General features: G+C 40.6%; 1 long non-coding RNA gene across 1 annotated transcript; it reads left to right on the plus strand.

Moving 5' to 3' along the window:
• Positions 1-110: 110 nt before the first annotated feature.
• LOC118372344 (uncharacterized) lies at positions 111-9,696 on the plus strand. The gene is made up of 5 exons (XR_004823201.2): positions 111-186; positions 4,459-4,634; positions 4,758-4,893; positions 8,898-9,052; positions 9,395-9,696. It is a non-coding gene; the product is annotated as an uncharacterized LOC118372344 (long non-coding RNA).
• Positions 9,697-11,033: the final 1,337 nt, after the last annotated feature.

Raw genomic sequence — 11,033 nt, forward strand, 5'->3', positions numbered from 1 at the left:
CATATCTTCATACCACTTTTTTATATTAGGTAGTAATGCGATTCTTGATTAGCAACTTGAAATTAGCAATTTGTATCATTTTGATATCCTTAGCTGAGACGCTAGTTGATGTCGTCATCACGCAGCAGGCACGTAATGATAAAATCGTCAACATCCGATTCAGGAGCGGGCATGGCTTTTTGCGATGTAAGTACAGTGATCAATGAATTATACATTGCAAAATCTTTTTAAAAATGCATGTCGAACTATCAATCTACCGACACATAAATTAATTTACAAGGATTTAGAAAAAATAAAGGCTAGATCTACAGTCATACGAGAGCCTGCATACGAGAGCCTGCAGCTTTCTATAGTCTTGAGAACTAGTCTGTCTGCTAAACGTTAGTCGAGCGAGCTAATTCAGGAAAGCCAGCAGACCAATTGCAGACTTTCATAGTCAAATCTCAGAATAGCCATTGGATTTTAAAACATCTCATTCTATCTTTTTTTTGTTTAGTAGCGTTATACCAGACCACGTGATAAGCAATACCACCTCCAGAGAAGAACAGATATAGCCCTTGGTTCACTCCAGACCTGACTGCCCTCGACCAGCACAAAAACACCCTGTGGCCGACTGCAATAGCATCGAATAGTCCCCGTGATATGCAACTGTTCAGGGAAGTCAAGAACCAATACACACAGTCAGTCAGGAAAGCAAAGGCTAGCTTTTTCAAACAGAAATTTGCATCCTGTAGCTCTAACTCCAAAAAGTTTTGGGACACTGTAAGGTCCATGGAGAACAAGAGCACATCCTCCCAGCTGTCCACTGCACTGAGGCTAGGTAACACTGTCACCACCGATAAATCCACGATAATCGAGAATTTCAATAACCATTTATTGAAATTACTGAAAAAATTACTTTATTTACTGAAATTACTTTATTTATAGAAAACCAACATTTTCAGACAAGATAGAACGGCCAAAGGGGGCGGTATTGCAATCTACTGCAAAGATAGCCTGCAGAGTTCTGTCCTACTATCCAGGTCTGTACCCAAACAATTTGAACTTCTACTTAAAAATCCACCTCTCTAAAAACAAATCTCTCACCGTTGCCGCTTGCTATAGACCACCCTCTGCCCCCAGCTGTGCTCTGGACACCATATGTGAACTGATTGCCCCCCCATCTATCTTCAGAGCTCGTGCTGCTAGGCGACCTAAACTGGAACATGCTTAACACCCTAGCCATCCTACAATCTAAGCTTGATGCCCTCAATCTCACACAAATTATCAATGAACCTACCAGGTACCACCCCAAAGCCGTAAACACAGGCACCCGCATAGATATCATCTGAACCAATTTGCCCTCTAAATACACCTCTGCTGTTTTCAACCAAGATCTCAGTGATCACTGCCTCATTGCCTGCATCCGTAATGGGTCAGCGGTCAAACGACCTCCACTCATCACTGTCAAACGCTCCCTGAAACACTTCAGCGAGCAGGCCTTTCTAATCGACCTGGCCCGGGTATCCTGGAAGGATATTGATCTCATCCCGTCAGTAGAGGATGCCTGTTTTTTTTTTTAAATGCCTTCCTAACCATCTTAAATAAGCATGCCCCATTCAATAAATTTAGAACCAGGAACAGATATAGCCCTCGTCTGGCCCTCGCTACATATTTGTCGCCAGACCCACTGGCTCCAGGTCAACTATAAGTCTTTGCTAGGTAAAGCTCCGCCTTATCTCAGCTCACTGGTCACGATAACTACATCTACCCTTAGCACGCGCTCCAGCAGGTATATCTCACGGGTCATCCCCAAAGCCAACACCTCTTTGGCCGCCTTTCCTTCCAGTTCTCTGCTGCCAATGACTGGAACGAATTGCAAAAATCGCTGAAGCTGGAGACTTATATTTCCCTCACTAACTTTAAACATCAGCTATCCGAGCAGCTTACCGATCGCTGCAGCTGTACATAGCCCATCTGTAAATAGCCCATCCAATCTACCTACCTCATCCCCATATTGTTTTTATTTAATTTTCTGCTCTTTTGCACACCAGTATTTCTACTTCCACATCATCATCTGCACATCTATCACTCCATTGTTAATTTGCTAAATTGTAATTACTTTGCTACTACGGCCTATTTATTGCCTTACCTTCTCACGCCATTTGCACACACTGTATATAGACTTTCTTTTTTTCTATTGTGTTATTGACTGTACGCTTGTTTATTCCATGTGTAACTCTGTGTTGTTGTTTGTGTCGCACTGCTTTGCTTTATCTTGGCCAGGTCGCAGTTGTAAACGAGAACTAGTTCTCAACTAACGTACCTGGTCAAATAAAGGTAAAATAACAATATATATATATATTTTTTAAATCACTGCATTAAATCTCTGCAAGTCATTCTATTTGATTTATTTATTGAACCTTTATTTAACTAGGCAAGTCCGTTAAGAAGAAATTCTTATTTACAATGGCGGCCTACCAGGGATAAGTGGGTTAACTGCCTTGTTCAGGGGCTGAACGACAGATTTTTTACCTTGTCAGCTCGGGGATTCAATCCAGCAACATTTCTACCCTTTCTAACCACTAGGCTATCTGCCGCCTCTATAACTCCATGCTATGTATTTGAGGTATATGGTTATTTTATGACTTGGGGTTGTTGATTATTGTTTTAATAGACTTTACGTTACATTACAGAAAGAAAGCACACTGCACCTAAAGGAAATATCTTAAGTTGACCGATTGTGGGAAGTACTATAGTATGACTACTGTTAGCTCAAGGGACGAAGCACTCTTTACCTCTCCTCTAGTCACCTGCTACTTCATAGCCCTTTATGTGGCCCTAGAGTCATACAATTTCAAGCTAAAACAAATCTATAGCTGTAAAGTATGTTGTCTCCAGATGGGCAGAGGTAAAACAGGCGGGGCAAATGTTCACTAATGGCCTGCTACAACGCTGCTGCAGATGCTATACCATCCAGCTACAACGCTGCTGCAGATGCTATACCATCCAGCTACAACGCTGCTGCAGATGCTATACCATCCAGCTACAACGCTGCTGCAGATGCTATACCATCCAGCTACAACGCTGCTGCAGATGCTATACCATCCAGCTACAACGCTGCTGCAGATGCTATACCATCCAGCTACAACGCTGCTGCAGATGCTATACCTTCCATCCAGCTACAACGCTGCTGCAGATGCTATACCATCCAGCTACAACGCTGCTGCAGATGCTATACCATCCAGCTACAACGCTGCTGCAGATGCTATACCATCCAGCTACAACGCTGCTGCAGATGCTATACCATCCAGCTACAACGCTGCTGCAGATGCTATACCTTCCATCGTCTTCTTCAAAGGGTCAGACCAAATGTCTAACCTCAACTTATTTGATTCAGCTTACCATTATGAAGTGTTCCACTACTCATCTGAAATTGGGGATTTGGACAAAACGTTTTTCAAAGGGTGGTATCATTTATTCATTTATTTTCCCGTGAAGGACCGTCCGCTTGTGCTGTTTGTCAAAGAAGAAACAGATCTACTTGACTCTGATATTATCAATGAAGCAGGCAGTGATGGTGTGATATTGTTCAGTATCTACCTGCCACCAGACTTTCCTCCTGTCCTGCAGCCACTAACCATGGAGATCTTTGGGCTCTTCAAGGCTGAGTTTTTCAGGGATGCTTGTGACATCCCCCCTCTTTATAGGGACTTTGTCCTTAGGCACATAGTTTCCACAGTGTTGAAGCAGACATAGGATGCTTTTGAAACTGAGAGGATTATGAAGGATGGGTTCGGGAGGACAGGTATCTTTCTATTTGACCACCATGTCATGGCTAGGTCCGTATGGTGTGGGAGGGAAAAGATGAGGCCCGAGTTCAGTTCTGCTGGACCCTGTGATGATGGGCCAAAGGAAAAACGACCCGAACTTGTGACAGACAAGTGTGACAGACAGTTCTTATGACAATAAGAAGGCATTAAAGGCAAGTTCTCTATATAACAATTACTTTGAGTCTCGGGAATATCCCGTGATTAATTTACACAAAATTAATATAATGTCATGTCACCATTGTATTGGTACATGTTGATCTTATGATTTACAGGTGGAATCTGACGCCAAACCGGTGTTGCCTGGGTCGTTTCTGCCAGTTTCTCTGCCATCAGAGTCTGTTAAGAAAGGAGATATTAGATGTGGTGGTTAAAAAATAGGAGGAAATTAAGGAGGAGTTGAATGTTGTCAGACATATCTGCAATAGACCCAAATATTTTGAATAATGCCAATAATCAACATTAGATGATCATTATCAAGGAAAAACTGTCATGCTCCACTTTTCATACTGTATACCCACCCTGATCACAAGAGCCAGCTATAGTTCAATTGAAGTGCGTTTAGCATTTCTAGTATGTTAGCAGTTTGTAATTAGAAGTTTTACTTTGAAGCCTTCATAATTTTTCTGTTCTGATGACTTCATTGCAGTATTTTCCAAGAGATCACAGCCATGACTCCATTGAGAGATGGGATGAGACTTCGGGCCCTGACGATATATCGGAAGCGTCCCAGGAGATAACGGAGGATTCTTCAGACTTATCAGACGGCCCTGATGAATTGTTTGACATCAAACAGATTTAGAATACGTTGACGAAGAAGAAGAGGTACTTATCATTTGGCCTGATATGGAACAGAATTCCAAGACCAACATCAGAATCTATTGTAAAACAGGGGGAGAATGTAGCCTCTGTTCATTCATACACGTGTTTATCTCTGTTTTGTTGCAGTTACCTGAAACTTCACAAGCTGTGAGAGGAAAAGCATCTTCAAAGTCACTGCTGCCAGAGAAACAGTCACCTCATGGTGAAACATTTTTAATTGCACTATTGGGCCCAATCTAAGTGTCTAACCACAGAAACACAGGTTAGAATGGTCTCATTTGAATTTTTAGCTCATCTATGCCTTTACTACGGAGATTTAAGTTGTGCTTCAAATATAGTTTTTTCATGCTGACAAGAAGTGAGTCAACAATACATACAGGGCTCGACATTATGGCTTGTCCACTTCTCCGGGGCAATTTTAAAAACCTGTCGGACAACCAGAATATGGATTTCAGATGTCCAAATGGACAAGTTTTAAAAAATTACAATATCAAACCCTCTTAATGCTTTTAATTCTGATCAGAATTGGAAAAGGCAGCACACATCAGGGCAGTGCATGTTTTTTGTGTTCTCATTGACAACTGCGACCTGGCCAAGATAAAGCAAAGCAGGGCGACAAAAACAACAACACAGAGTTACACATAAACAAACGTACAGTCAATAACACAAAATAAAAGAAAAATTGAAAAATCTATATGCAGTGTGTGCAAATGTAGAAGAGTAGGGAGGTAGGCAATAAGTAGGCCCTAGAGGCGAAAATAATTACAATTTAGCATTAATACTGGAGTGATAGATGATGATGTGCAAGTAGAGATACTGGGGTGCAAAAGAGCAAGAGGGTAAGTAATAATATGGGGATTAGGTAGTCGGGTGTGCTATTTACAGATTGGCTGTGTACAGGTACAGTGATCGGTAAACTGCTCTGACATTCTTACTAAATTGCTTATATTCCTATTTGCTATAGCCTATTTAAATAAATATGTTATATTTACACAAGGCAAGAGAAGGATGTAAATACTAAGAGTCTCACCAAAGCAGCGCAGAATATCCGGTCAGAAAATATATATATATATTTTTCGCTCTCTAGAATGTTGGATGATCTGGGCCAATAGCCAAAATCTATTTTTATAGCAGACACTCTGGTGTTTTATTGTTATAGAAGCCCACATTTTATATTTTCTCTCCATTTTATATGAATATGACTTGGCCTGTTAAGCCACTCTTTCAGTTTAAGGCATTCTAGACTTTTCCTGCCGCGCTAGTTCATGATCAAACAAGTTTGAAGTTGTTTTTGAATAACCCAAAAACATGGGAGCCCTAAGGTAATAATGAAAGGGATATAAGAAACAACAGCAAGTTATAGAAATCAAATGAGACATTTTTACAAACCGTATTGTGAGCAAAGCATTATAACACAAATGATGCATGCATGCGAGGCCGGGAAAGAAATCCTCCTTTTGCCACCGAGCAAAAGCCTAATCCTACTAATTAAAATATCATAAAATCATTAAGACAATTAAAATGATGAGTATTTTCCAAACTATTCTAATACAGTGTTTAATATCCTAAAGTTGCAGCTTTAAAATGGGAATAATAATGAAAGTCCGATTCTATACTATTCTCAATCAGATTTATTTTGAATTAGCAATATTTTAGGCCACAAGGCGTGAAATTGAGCAAATGATACCAAGATGGGAAAAATCAAATGAGTCAAAAGAAAAGTTAGCCTACAGCTGACGAAAGCTTATGAAATAAATTATACGTAGTTAGGCTAGGCCAATTTTCATATTATTCTGTCAATGGGCAACCTACAACGCATATAGTAGCCGAGGCAAACATGTGAATAAATTTATAATTATCCAGTTCTGAGGACAGCACAATTGTTCTGCAGCCCACGACAACCCATAACACACACAACCAGAGAGGCTCGTTGACTGTGACTCACTCATTCCATCTGCGACCTCTTCAGCACACACACACACACACACACACACACACACACACACACACACACACACACACACACACACACACAGATAGCCAATGCAACCTGGTCTCAGAGCATTTCGTATCATTCTGTACATAAATCCGAAACATTTGATTTAGTGTGATATGTTTCATTTCGGTATGTATTAACTTGTGATTACAATTCGTATGATATGTTACGAATAGAAATTCGCACATTATGTTACATTCGTATACATTCTGCTAAATTTGTGAAACGTAGGACATGTTACGAATTCCAGTTTATTGTTGCTTTGGTTAATTAAAGGGTTAAGGTTAGGGGAAGGGTTAGCTAACATGCTAAATAGTTGCAAAGTAGTTTAAAGGTATTTGTATAGTTGCAAAGTTGCTAATTAGCTTAAACGTTAAAGTTGCCCATGATGAGATTCAAACACACAACCTCACGACAATTTCATAAATGTGTCAAGTGCAGCGTCTGGTTGCTCTTCATTACACACCACAGACCAACACATATTCTTTACATCTACAACATAGGAATCATTACAAAACTTGTATGACCTCTTAAACACTATATTAGGCTCAGCCTTTGGTTTTCATAGACTATATTGTGATCACTACATCCGATGGATTTGGATGCTGCTTTAACGTAGATTTCTGCAGCGTTAGTAAAGATGTGATCAATACATGTTGATGATTTAATTCCTGTGCTGTTTGTACACTGAAAACTTGAACCAGGTTGCAGGTACTAGTTACAGTTTGAAGATGTAAGCCAGTCAATATGTAAATCACCCAGATAATATAACTCTGTTGATATCAGATACCTTATCAAGCATTTCATGGTGGTCTATAGCAGCTTCCCACCTGAATGGGCTTTAGGCGAGGCAGATGAACCTGTAGCCATATTACTTCAACAGTATTTAACATGAGATCCTCTCTAAGCTTTACAGAAATGTGGTTGTGAATATAAACGGCCACAGCTCCAACTTTGGCATTTCCGTATTTTCTGTAACTCTTATAACCATGTATTGCTACCACTGTACCATCTAAGTGAGTTTCAGAGATTGTCCGAATATGAATGTCACCTGTTACTAGCAAATTATTGATTTCATGAACCTTGTTCCTTCAGCTACATATGTTAACGTGGGCTATTTGTTGCACTTTTCTTGGATGCTTGATTGTTTTATTGCTTTACTGGGAAGCTTAGCAGAGGCAGACATACTCAGGTTATTTTCATTAGTGCAGGGTGAGCTGCACACAGTGGACTTCCTACTAGGGCACACCGCCTCTGTGCTAACAGTATCACTCTGGTTCATAGGCACATGATTACTGCATACATAAGCTGTGGGATCAGCAGAGGCATTCAGGGAAATAAATTAGGTTACTTACATTGTGTCTTCCAACGCACCTGGGATAATGTACATTTGCTGAAGCATTATGACAACTCGTCTCGAAGCCAGTTAGAGGGCTAAAAGTCTGCTGAACCATTCAATGCCACGATGTAGGCAGCAAGACCGATATTATGGGCCGTTTGTTGGTGTCAAGTAGTGGCCCAATCACTTCTTTAAAATCCATTTCAGCTGTTCTGAGCTGCCCTTCATAATGTCATTGAATCCCACAGGAACTATGATAGACTCCATTTCCTGACGCTGGTTTAAAGTGTTTGGGAGCTGCTTATTGATGTTCTGTACTCGTGCTCCTGGATAGCACAAAGTGTTTGCTCCAGGGACTGAGACATTGAACTGCCCAATACAATGGCTGGAGAAGGGAATGGTGAAATCCGCACATTCCCACCCATCACACAATTCGTTGAGTATTTCACGAGCCCACGAGAGGCAGGATAGCATACGTAACATGTAACATCTTTTAGTACAGAAATCAAATAAAATTGGGATGGCCGCAAGAGGCAATAATATCGTCAATGGCTAAGCACAGAAAATGATTTCCGATCCCTCCTATGTACTTCACTAATGTTCAGTCACCCTTTTGGCCGTTGGCATTACAGACCTTTTGTTTCTTTGGGACAAGTAACTTCAGCTTTTGTCCTACTTGTCCGATGGACAAGTGGCTAAAAACGTTAATGTCAAGCTCTTGACATATCACGGTGTCAGTCAGAATACAGTGCCCATCCCATCTAACATTTTCCCCCTCGTAATCTCAAATAAGGGGACTTTGTCTTTGTCCCATCCCAGGCCAGAGCCAGCCGTGCTTTGTAGGAATTAGGATTAGGCCTGTGATTTAGAAACTGTTACAATTTATGAATTTGCAATCTAATTTGATTTAATTATGTAATTTGATAATCAGACTTGGTGGATGAGTCTGGTGACAGCTCTGACGACGAGCCATTGGTTAAGATGATCAGGAAGCCTCCAACAGACTGCCAGCTGAGCGAGAGAATGAAGGCACTGCTGAAATACACAGACATGGCGGATGTGACAATGAAGCAAATCTACAATAGAGTAAGAGGACATATATCCAACGTTATTAACATTTCCAGATCTAATTTAAAATCACATGCTGCACACCAGATTATGTAATCCTTCTCTCCGGATGATGTTATCAAAAACACTTATCTTCTATCATTTTTTACTCCAAAACAGAAATCTGCTGTTGGGGTGGTGCTGGAGATATGTTAATGTTGGGGTGGTGCTGGAGATATGTTAATGTTAGGGTGGTGCTAGATATGATATGTTAATGTTGGGGTGGTGCTGGAGATGATGAATTTGATGTTGAAAAAGGGTGGAATTGTCCTTAAAATATTTTTGTGTAATCACTATCTTCCATTGTGTGATCTCTCTTAGGTGTTTGAGAGGTGCCCCCGGTATGACCTGTCTAACAAGAAGGACATCATCAAGCAGACAGTGAAAGAGGGGATTTCTTTACAACCCAGGGTTTTAATCAAGCCATATTCATAGCTTTGACAGATAACATTATAATCAATGATCTCAGGAAAACATAGTTGATATCGTGACAAAGTATATGCCTTTCCAGGACGTTTCATTTATATTTTTTAAGTTCAGACTGTTTAAATACTATACAATTTCATGCAACTTATTTGTTTTACTTGCCTAAGTTTTGTAAATAAAGTATTTATTGTACTGTACTGATTTGGTTTATGGTGCTCCTCTCTACGGTACAGTGTACACACATTGCATTATTTATAAGCACTACCCAAATAAGATTTTGAGAAATCCCCACAGAGTGAATTTTCATTGTGATCCACAGAATGTTAGAGATGTTTACTAATCAACTGTAAACAACACCTTTCAATTTGGATTTGTTGTGGATACGTACAGCAGATGAGACCAGGCAATTAGCTTGCCCAGCAGCCCTGCCCTCAGGCCCCACTGCTTGGAGTAATGCTCCTTTGCTCTCCCTTCATCTCCCCCTCCTCCCATAACAAGATGACGCATTCTCTTCATGTCGTCAGACGCCATGGTCCCAATCTAAGAGCAGACTGACTCACTCTTCATTTGCATATGATAATACAAATGTTTAATGCTTAACTCATGTCCTCTTGACTAGGAGGAAAGGCGGTTTCACCAAAAGAGCTGGCAGTACCTCTGGAGCACTTTCTGGCATGGCAAGCAGAGGTGGTATGCCTACTATAAAATGCATCGAATGTTGTCACCACCAGCTAATTCAAAAGGAACAGGGAAGGCTGTCCATGATATCAGTGCATAACTACCATGAATGAGACAGAATGTCCATATAGGGTTTTCTAATTGTGTGTACTTTTCATATACATAGCCTTAGATTAAAATAGCCTCTAGCCTATAGATTCTCATTGACAGGAAATTCCTAAAGTTCCCAACAACTTTTTAAAGTTTTGACTTCATGCGAACTTGCACTGAACGGTTTTGTTGAAATGTTAGGTTTGCCAACAGCGTTTCATTGATTTCATTGCTGAGTTTTCAGTTGACTGACGGAGGGAGGCTACGTTTCAGTAGTCACTGCAGCGGTCGCGTGCATAATGACTTCACAGCGGGGATTTGTTCCTTTTGATTTCATCCTGTTACAATGTATCTGGTAGACCTACCGGTAGCGGTAAGTGGGGAAGCCAGAAAAAAAGACATATGACAACTTACGTGTTGTGATAGTTGCATTGTTTGCTCTATTACCTGTTAGTTCAAATGCCTTGCGACCGTGATATATTGGCCTAAGGCTGAGACGATAAGGAGACACAGTGGCAAAATAAATTCAACCACACCTTTATTTCATCACAAAACCAGAGAGCAACCTCTGTCCAGTGAAGTCCACAAAGCATATCGCATGTAGCAAACAGTTACATCACCTACAGCATGGTCAAGTAAGTTAACGTTTCTGACATTCTCCCAACTACTAAATTACTATTGATTGAGAACCACAGAGTTACCCCAAGTCACAAAGAAACAGGAGCTGCCTCCACTATTCCAGGACCATTTCAACTTCAACATCATC

The sequence above is a fragment of the Oncorhynchus keta genome, chromosome 8 (assembly GCF_023373465.1).
Source record: "Oncorhynchus keta strain PuntledgeMale-10-30-2019 chromosome 8, Oket_V2, whole genome shotgun sequence".
NCBI lineage: Eukaryota > Metazoa > Chordata > Actinopteri > Salmoniformes > Salmonidae > Oncorhynchus > Oncorhynchus keta.